Source organism: Cherax quadricarinatus, chromosome 85, assembly GCF_038502225.1.
Source record: "Cherax quadricarinatus isolate ZL_2023a chromosome 85, ASM3850222v1, whole genome shotgun sequence".
NCBI lineage: Eukaryota > Metazoa > Arthropoda > Malacostraca > Decapoda > Parastacidae > Cherax > Cherax quadricarinatus.
Window position 1 is genome coordinate 19,165,424 of NC_091376.1, and position 10,462 is coordinate 19,175,885.

Here is a 10,462-nt window from a genome sequence, read left to right on the forward strand (position 1 = left end):
CGTGTGTGTGTACTCACCTATTTGTACTCACCTGTTTGTGATTGCAGGGGTCGATTCATAGCTCCTGGCCTCGCCTCTTCACTGATTGCTACTAGGTCCTCTCTCTTCCTGCCCCATAAGCTCTATCATACCTCGCCTTAAAACTATGTATGGTTCCCGCCTCCACTACGTCACTTTCTAGGCTATTCCACTGCCTGACAACTCTGACTAAAGAAATACTTCCTAACATCCCTTTGATTCATCTGAGTTTTCAACTTCCAATTGTGACCTCTTGTTTCTGTGTCCCATCTCTGGAACATCCTGTCTTTGTCCACCTTGTCTATTTCATGCAGTATTTTATATGTCGTTATCATGTCTCCCCTGACCCTCCTGTCCTCCAGTGTCGTCAGGTCTTTTTCCCCAAAGCTTTCTTCATAGGACAATCCCCTTAGCTCTGGGACTAGTCTTGTTGTAAACCTTTGTACTTTCTCTAATTTCTTGACGTGCTTGATTCCAAACTGGTGCTGCATACTCCAGTATGGGCTTGACGTAAATGGTATACAGAGTCTTGAACGATTCCTTACTGAGATATCGGAACGCTATTCTTAGATTTGCCAGACGCCCGTACGCTGCAGCAGTTATTTGATTGATGTGTGCCTCAGGAGATGTGCTCGGTGTTATACTCACCCCAAGATCTTTTTCTTTGAGTGAGGTTTGCAGTCTTTGGCCACCTAGACTATATTGTGTCTGCGGTCTTCTTTGCCCTTCATCATTCTTCATGACTTTGCATTTGGCAGGGTTAAGTTCAAGGAGCCAGTTTCTGGACCAGGCTTGTAGCCTGTCCAGGTCTCTTTGTAGTCCTGCCAGATCCTCGACCGATTTGATTCTCCTCATTAACTTCACATCATCTGCAAACAAGGACACTTCAGAGTCTATCCCTTCCGTTATGTCATTCACATATACCAAGAACAGCACAGGTCCTAGGACTGACCCCTGTGAAACCCTGCTTGTCACAGGCGCCACTCTGACACTTCGTCACGTACCATGACTCGTTGTTGCCTCCCTGTCAGGTATTCTCTGATCCATTATACGTGCCTGATCCTCTAGCTTTTGCAGTAACCTCTTGTGAGGAACTGTGTCGAAGGCCTTCTTGCAGTCCTAGAAAATGCAGTCTATCCACCCCAGTAGATTTGTGACAAAGAATTTTCCTTCCCTGAAACCGTGCTGGTTGTCGATTATACACTTGTTTCTTTTCAGGTGTTCGACCACTCTCCTCCTGATGATCTTCTCCATGACTTTTCCTTACTATGCACGTTAGTGACACAGGTCTGTAGTTTAATTCCTCCTGTCTGTCTCTTTTTTTTAAAAACTGGACTTCATTTGCCATCTTCCATACCTCAGGGAGTTGCGCAGTTTCAATGGATGTGTTGAAGATCTTTGTTAATGGCACACACAGCATCTCTACTCCCTCTCTAAGGACCCACGGAGAGATGTTGTCTGGTCCCACCTTCTTTGAGGTGTCAAGCTCACATAGCAGCTTCTTCACTCCCTCCTCAGTTATGTGTACCTCATACAGCACTTGTTGGTGTACCACCCTGTTCTGATTTCCGGAGTCCTACCTATTTCCACTCTAAATACTTCTTTAAATCTCGTGATGAGCTCCTCACATACCTCTCGGTCATTTTTTGTGAACCCCCTGTCATCCTTCCTCAGTCTGGTTACCTGGTCCTTGACTGCTGTTTTCCTCCTGATGTGGCAATACAACAGCTTCGGGTCAGAGTTGCCTTTCGATGACGGGCTGGAGTTTTGAGACTATGACCGCGGGTTCAATCCCGGCCGGGGGTATGGTTTGCCTTTCGATGCTATGTCATTTTCGTATTGTTGCTGAGCCTCCCTTCTTATCTGTGCATATTCGTTTCTGGCTCTTTGGTTGATCTCTTTATTTTCCTGGGTCCTTTGTCTTCTGTACCTTTTCCACTCTCTAGTACACCTAGTTTTTGCCTCCCTACACCTTTGGGTGAACCAAGGACTCATTCTGGTCATCTCATTATTTCTGTTTCTTTTGAGAACAAACCTCTCCTCTGCCTCCTTGCGTTTTTGTTGTCACATAGTCTATCGTTTCTTTAGCCTATTCCTGCTACTCTCTCCACTTGTAGCTGAACTATGTAGTCAAAGCATAGAACCACATGATCACTAGCTCCTAGAGGCCTTTCATACATGATATCTTAGATGTCCGAACTACTCAAGGTGAATACAAGGTCCAGTCTTACTGGATCATCCTCACCTCTCTCTCTGGTAGTGTCTCTAATATGTTGATGTATGAGGTTTTCCAGTGCCACATCCATCATCTTGGCTCTCCATGTTTCGGGACCTCCATGGGGTTCCAGGTTTTCCCAGTCAATCTTTTTGTGATTGAAATCCCCCATAACTAGTAACTTTGTTCGCTCCACCCCGCATGTGAGCTCTCCTGGCCACCTCGGCTAGTGTGTCAGCCATTGCTCTCTTGTTGTCGTCTTATTCTTTTCTTGGCCTCCTGTAGTTCTGTGGTGGGTTGTCCATTACTGCAATTACCATCTTATGGCCTTCAGACTGGATTGTTCCTACTAAGTAGTCCCTTTCGCCCACACCATCCATTCCTTCCATTTCCTCAAATCCCCACCGGGTTTTAATGAGCAGTGTGTGTTTGTGTGTGCATGTGTGTATGTATGTACTCACTTAATTGTACTCACCTAATTGTGGTTGCAGGGGCCGAGAGACAGCTCCTGGCCCCCCTCTTCACTGATCGCTACTAGGTCCTCTCTCTGCTTCCTGAGCTTTGTCATACCTCTTCTTAAAACTATGTATGGTCCCTGCCTCCACTACTTCACTTGCTAGGCTATTCCACTTCCTGACGACTCTATGACGGAAGAAATACTTCCTAACGTCCCTGTGACTCGTCTGAGTCTTCAGCTTCCAACTGTGACCCCTTGTTTCTGTGTCCCCTCTCTGGAACAACCTGTCTCTGTCTACCTTGTCTATTCCACGCAGTATTTTGTATGTGGTTATCATGTCTCCCCTGACCTGCCTGTCCTCCAATGTCGTCAGTCCGATTTCCCTCAACCTTTCTTCGTAGGACATACCCCTGAGCTCCGGAGCTAGCGTTGTTGCAAACCTTTGCACTTTCTCTAATTTCTTGATGCGTTTGCCCAGGTGTTGGTTCCAAACTGGAGCTACATATTCCAGTATGGGTCTGATGTATACAGTCTACAGTGTCTTGAACGATTCCTTACTAAGGTATCGGAACGCTATTTTCAGGTTTGCCAGGCGTCCGTATGCTGCAGCAGCTATCTGGTTGATGTGTGCCTCCGGAGACATGCTCGGTGTTATGGTCACCTCAAGACCTTTCTCTTTCAGCGAGGTTTGCAGTCCTTGGCCACCTAGTCTATACTCTGTCTGCGGTCTTCTTTGCCCTTCTCAGATCTTCATGACTTTGCACTTGGAAGGGTTGAATTCAAGAAGCCAGTTGCTGGACCACGTGTCCAGCCTGTTAAGGTCTCTTTGAAGTCCTACCTGGTCCTCATCTGATTTATTTCTCCTCATTAACTTTACATCATCTGCGAACAGGGACACCTCTGAGTCTATCCCTTCCATCATGTCATTCACATATACCAGAAATAGCACTGGTCCTAGGACCGACCCTGTGGGACCCCGCTCATCACAGGTGCCCACTGTGATACCTCATCCCGTACCATGACTCGTTGTTGCCTCCCTGTCAGATATTCTCTGATCCATTGCAGTGCCCTTCCTGTTATATGTGCCTGATCCTCTAGTTTCTGCTCTAGTCTATTGTGAGAAACTGTGTCGAAGGCCTTCTTGCAGTCCAAGAAAGTGCAATCAACCCACCCCTCTGTCTTGTGTCGCACTTCTATAACTTTGTCATAGAACTCCAGAAAGTTTGTGACACAGGATTTGCCTTCCAAGAATTCGTGCTGGTTATCGTTTATAATCTTATTCCGATCCAGGTGCCCCACCACTCTCCTCCTGATAATCTTCTCCATGACTTTGCATATTATACACGTCAGTGACACTGGTCTGTAATTTAGTGCCTCTTTTCTGTCTCCTTTTTTAAAAATGGCAACTACATTTGCGGTCTTCCATACCTCAGGTAGTTACCAAGTTTCAAGGGATGTGTTGAAGATTGTGGTTAATGGCACACACAGTATATCTGCTCCCTCCCTGAGGACCCACTGGGAGATGTCCGGTCCCATTGCCTTTGATGTATCAAGGTCACTTAGCAGCTTTTTCACCTCCTCCTCAGTTGTGTGCATATCGTCTAGCAGTTGTTGGTCTATTCCCTGTTGGTGTCCACCTCTGTACTGTCTTCCCAGAGTCCTTCCTGTCTCCACTGTGAATATTTCTTTAAATCTCCTGTTGAGCTCCTCGCATAACTCTTGATCGTTTCTTGTGAGTTCCCCACCTTCTTTCCTTAGCCTGATCACCTGGTCTTTGACTGTCGTCTTTCTCCTAATGTGGCTAAACAGCAGTTTCGGGTCGGACTTGGCTTTCGATGCTATGTCATTTTCGTACTGTCGTACTGTGTGTGTGTGTGTGTGTGTGTGTGTGTGTGTGTGTGTGTACTCAGTTGTACTCACCTAGTTGAGGTTGTAGGGGTCGAGTCCTACCTCCTGGCCCCGCCTCTTCACTGGTCGCTACTAGGTCACTCCCCCTGAACCGTGAGCTTTAGCTTTATCATAGCTCTGCTTAAAGCTATGTATGGATCCTGCCTCCACTACATCGCTTCCCAAACTATTCCACTTCCTGACTACTTTGTGGCTGAAGAAATACTTCCTACCATCCCTGTGATTCATCTGTGTCTTCAACTTCCAACTGTGTCCCCTTGTTGCTGTGTCCAATCTCTGGAACATCCTGTCTTTGTTCACCTTGTCAATTCCTCTCAGTATTTTGTATGTCGTTATCATGTCCCCCTATCTCTCCTGTCCTCCAGTGTCGTCAGGCTCATTTCCCTTAACCTCTCCTCATAGGACATACCTCTTAGCTCTGGAACTAGTCTTGTTGCAAACCTTTGCACTTTCTCTAGTTTCTTTACGTGCTTAGCTAGGTGTGGGTTCCAAACTGGTGCCGCATACTCCAATATGGGCCTAACGTACACGGTGTACAGGGTCCTGAACGATTCCTTATTAAGATATCGGAATGCTGTTCTGAGGTTTGCTAGGCGCCCATATGCTGCAGCAGTTATTTGGTTGATGTGCACTTCAGGAGATGTGCCTGGTGTTATACTCACCCCAAGATCTTTTTCCTTGACTGAGGTTTGTAATCTCTGGCCTCCTATACTGAACTTCGTCTGTGGTCTTCTTTGCCCATCCCCAATCTTCATGACTTTGCACTTGGTGGGATTGAACTCCAGGAGCCAATTGCTGGACCAGGTCTGCAGCCTGTCCAGATCCCTTTGTAGTTCTGCCTGGTCTTCGATCGAATGAATTCTTCTCATCAACTTCAAATCATCTGCAAACAGGGACACTTCGGAATCTATTCCTTCCGTCATGTCGTTCATAAATACCAGAAACAGCACTGGTCCTAGGACTGACCCGTGTGGGACCCCGCTGGTCACAGGTGCCCACTCTGACACCTCGCCACGTACCATGACTCGCTGCTGTCTTCCTGACAAGCATTCCTTGATCCATTGTAGTGCCTTCCCTGTTATCCCTGCTTGGTCCTCCAGTTTTTGCACTAATCTCTTGTGTGGAACTGTGTCAAACGCCTTCTTGCAGTCGAAGAAAATGCAATCCACCCATCCCTCTCTCTCTTGTCTTACTGCTGTCACCATGTCATAGAACTCCAGTAGGTTTGTGACACAGGATTTCCCATCCCTGAAACCATGTTGGCTGCTGTTGATGAGATCATTCCTTTCTAGGTGTTCCACCACTCTTCTCCTGATAATCTTCTCCATGACTTTGCATACTATACATGTCAGTGACACTGGTCTGTAGTTTAGTGCTTCATGTCTGTCTCCTTTTTTAAAGATTGGGACTACATTTGCTGTCTTCCATGCCTCAGGCAATCTCCCTGTTTTGATAGATGTATTGAATATTGTTGTTAGGGGTATACATAGCGCCTCTTCTCCCTCTCTCAGGACCATTGGTGAGATGTTATCCGGCCCCATTGCCTTTGAGGTATCTAGCTCACTCAGAAGCCTCTTCACTTCTTCCTTGGTTGTGTGTACTGTGTCCAGCGCTTGGTGGTGTGCCCCACCTCTCCGTCTTTCTGGAGCCCCTTCTGTCTCCTCTGTGAACACTTCTTTAAATCTCTTGTTGAGTTCCTCACATACTTCACGGTCATTTCTTGTTGTCTCTCCTCCTTCCTTCCTTAGCCTGATTACCTGGTCCTTGACTGTTGTTTTCCTCCTGATGTGGCTGTATAACAGCTTCGGGTCAGATTTGGCTTTTGCTGCTATGTCGTTTTCTTATTGTCGTTGGGCCTCTCTTCTTATCTGTGCATATTCATTTCTGGCTCTACGACTGCTATCCTTATTCTCCTGGGTCCTTTGCCTTCTATATTTCTTCCATTCTCTTGCACACTTGGTTTTTGCCTCCCTTCACCTTTGGGTGAACCATGGGCTCATTCTGGCTTTTCCATTAGTCCTGTTACCCTTGGGTATAAACCCTTTCCTCAGCCTCCTTGCACATTGTTGCTACATATTCCATCATCTCATTAACTGGCTTCCCTGTCAGTTCTCTGTCTCACTGAACCCCATTCAGGAAGTTCCTCATTCCCGTGTAGTCCTCTTGCTTGTAGTTTGGTTTCATTCGTCCTGGCCTTCCTGCTTCCCCCTCCACTTGTAGCTCTACTGTGTATTCGAAGCTTAAACCACATGATCGCTGGCCCCAAGGGGTCTTTCATATGTGATGTCCTCAATATCTGCACTACTCATGGTGAATATTAGGTCCAGTCTTGCTGGTTCATCCTCTCCTCTCTCTCTTGTAGTGTCCCTTACGTGTTGGTGCATGAAATTTTCCAGTACCACCTCCATCATCTTAGCCCTCCATGTGGCTCTTAGTTCTCCCAATCGATCTCCTTGTGGTTAAAATCGCCCATGATCAGGAGCTTTGCCCTGCATGCATAAGCTCTTCTGGCCACTGCAGCCAGTGTGTCAACCATCACTCTATTGTTCTCGGCATACTCTTGCCTTGGCCTCCTGCTGTTCTGTGGTGGGTTATACATCACTGCATTTACCACCTTGGGACCTCCAGAGTGATGTGTTCCTGCTATGTAATCGCTTGCTTCTCCGCTGTCTCCTCTCTCCAGCTCATCAAAATTCCATCGGTTTTTGATCAACAGTGCCACTCCTCCACCCCCCCTTGATACCTCTGTCTTTCCTTAGGATCTGGTATCCCGTTGGAAAGATGGCATCTGTTATCATACCTGTTAGCTTGGTTTCTGTGAGAGCTATGATGTCCGGTGATGCCTCTTTGACTCTTTCGTGCCACTCCTCCCACTTATTTGTTATTCCATCAGCGTTTGTGTACCATACCTTCAGTTTCCTTTCCAACACTGTGGTTTGGGGGGCCTGTGAGGGTGGGAGACCTGGTAGCATACTGTGAGATTCTATAGCTGGGTGTTAGGTGGAAGCTGTGCGTGTGGATTATAGTTTGTGTTAGGATGGTGTTCTGAGGATAGTTCTGTGTGTGCTGGCCCTTGCTGCTCTCTTCTGCTTTGACTGACCTATGATGGTTCCATCCTTGTCTCCTTTCGTAGCTCCTTTCGCTTTTCTGTCCTCTCCCTCAGCTGCTGTCGTTCTGTTTGTGTTCTGTCTCTGTCTAGGAACACCCTCTTGTTCTCTTCCGAGTATTTCAACCGTGGTTTTTCTTGGAGGATCCTGTTCCACACTGTTCCTGTCCTGAGAATCAGCTTGATCGGTCGTTTTCTCCCCTTCAAGTACCCCCCTATTCTCTGAAAATTTACAATCTCATCCATGTCTTCTTCACCTATTTCCTTGATAATGTTTTCAATCTCCTTTCTTTCTGCCTTCCGTCTTTCAGTGTGTGTCCTTTCCTCTCTCTCCTGAAACCCGTGGATAAACACTGATTTAGCCCTTTCCTCCTCCCATTGCCTCTCCCTCTGTGACTCTGGTTCCTGTCTGTAAGTGGTCATTTTCTCCCTTGTTTTTTCCAGTGGCTCTTGGTAGCATTGTTGTGCCTCTGCATTTGACCTAACACCCTCTCCACTTGCACCCAGCTGCTCACCCCTTTCACTCTTCGGCCCTTCTTGGCAGGTTGATATGGCCTAAGCATAATTTATATCTCCTTCCTTCCTGTTCGGCCTCTCAGCTTCATATGCTGTGTCTTCTCTGGTTAATGCCCCTGTAACTTGCTTCAGCCTGTTTACCTCATCTTCTAGGACCCTTATCCTGGTTATTGCAGTTTCAACTTGTGCCTCCCAATTCCTCTTCTCCTTCTCCAACCTCTTTTCTAATTTCACAGAAAGGTCTGTCTCCATTTTTTCAGAAAGCTCTCCTAATTTTCTCTCCCACTCTTGTTCCATCCTTTTGCACTGCACCTCCATCCACTCCTCCCTACCAGAACCATTCTCATCTGATCCCTGTGCGTGTGTGTGTGTGTGGAGTGGAGGAGGGAGAAGGGAGGTAGGGAGGGGAGAAGGAGAGAGAGAGGGGGGGAGGGGGACACTGGCGAAGGGGAAGAGAGATGTGGAGGGGAAAAGAGAGAGGAATAAGCTGAGAGTGGGAGAGAGAGAGACAAAGAGGGAGAGAGGAGGGAAGAGAGAGAGGGAGGGAGAGAGGGTGAATCAGGGGTAAGGAAAGGAGAGGAGGGGGAGAAAGGAAAAGGATTAGGAGGAGAGACAGAGAGGAGGGGAGCAGGGGAGTGACCGACGGGGATAGTGAGAGAGAGAGGTGGGGGACAGTGAAGGCCGAGTGGGGGGAGAGTGAAGGCCGAGTGGGGGAGAGTGAAGGCCGAGTGGGGGGAGAGTGAAGGCCGAGTGAGGGAGAGAGAAGGCCGAGTGGGGGGAGAATGAAGGCCGAGTGGGGGAGAGAGAAGGCCGAGTGGGGGAGAGTGAAGGCCGAGTGGGGGTAGAGTGAAGGCCGAGTGGGGGTAGAGAGAAGGCCGAGTGGGGGAAAGTGAAGGCCGAGTGGGGTAGAGTGAAGGCCGAGTGGGGGAGAGTGAAGGCCGAGTGGGGTGAGAATGAGGGGGAGAGTGTGTGTGTGGGTGACCAACTATGTGTCTGCATAAATAACTCATTAGTTTGGTGACCAGATATGAAACTAAATGTATCATTACCACAGTACCTCGTTCAGTTATCAAAACTTTGTTCTCCAGTACCTGGACCCACTGAACACCTGTCATGTTTTGACTACCGCCCACGGGATGGGTATGGCGTGACTACCGCCCACGGGATGGGTATGGCGTGACTACCGCCCACGGGATGGGTATGGCGTGACTACCGCCCACGGGATGGGTACGGCGTGACTACCGCCCACGGGATGGGTACGGCGTGACTACCGCCCAAAGGATGGGTATGGCGTGCATAATAAAAATATTAGGCTAACTAATCACTTGTAATTCATGTAAATCCTGGGAGATATGGAATACCACAGAAGACAACGCTGGTGCTGTGTAGATAAGCTACAACACTCTCTCCAATACTGAGGTAATTTTAGGTGTAATAGATTCTACATTCTCACCATTTTTCACTAACGTTCAGGTAGTGTTGCGGTGATAGAATAACACATTACATACACACTGTACTCTGTGAGTAAGGAACACTCAGTGTAGTACAGATAAGATATACGTAACGCGACTTTGTACTCTAGTTACATCACAATGCTGACTGTCTCACACTGTGGAACTGTCACGTGTAGTGCGGTAGATTGAACGTACTCATTATTTTACACTATGAAATATTCAGGTATAATGGTGTCGGGAGAGTACAACACATTACATACATACTGCCCATAACTGAGTAAGGAACACTCAGGTATAGTGATACAGATGAAATATAACTGAAGTGTCTGCTATACAAGCAGGAGCACAGGCTGGTGGTGTGGTAGAGGTTTACCAGAAACACTCAATGTTCTGCTCTTTGAAGATGCATATCAAGGTGGGCGAACAATGGATATAAAATGCTACTTACTGTCCCACACAGTGAGGGAAGGAACACTAGTTCAATGTTGGGCAGACACAGTTCACTGTAGTGAGGGATCACTGGCAGCATTAATCGGTTGATTCCCCGGTGCCTAAAACTTCCATTCAGAAATTCTGAATAATTTTTTCTCCATCTTCCACATTAATATTTGCCCTGCTGTTTAATATAGACATCAAATGTTTCTTATGGAGGTAATTTCTGGATATGAAATAATGACCCCAGTTCATCACAAAACTTGGAGTAAATGTTGATAGTAGTAAGAGATGTGAACTGAGGACGTGTGTGCAGCCACGGACAAGGTCGTAAATATGAAGCATATTTCTAGCTT

At 47.2% G+C, this 10,462-nt stretch overlaps 1 protein-coding gene across 1 annotated transcript in view; it reads right to left on the reverse strand.

Moving 5' to 3' along the window:
- LOC128703113 (uncharacterized) overlaps positions 1-10,194 on the reverse strand; it is a 152,596-nt gene extending 142,402 nt beyond the window's left edge. Inside the window, exon 1 of the mRNA XM_053797664.2 lies at positions 10,123-10,194. The gene's annotated coding sequence lies outside the window, so the exon portion shown is untranslated. The remainder of the gene's footprint in view (positions 1-10,122) is intronic.
- Positions 10,195-10,462: the final 268 nt, after the last annotated feature.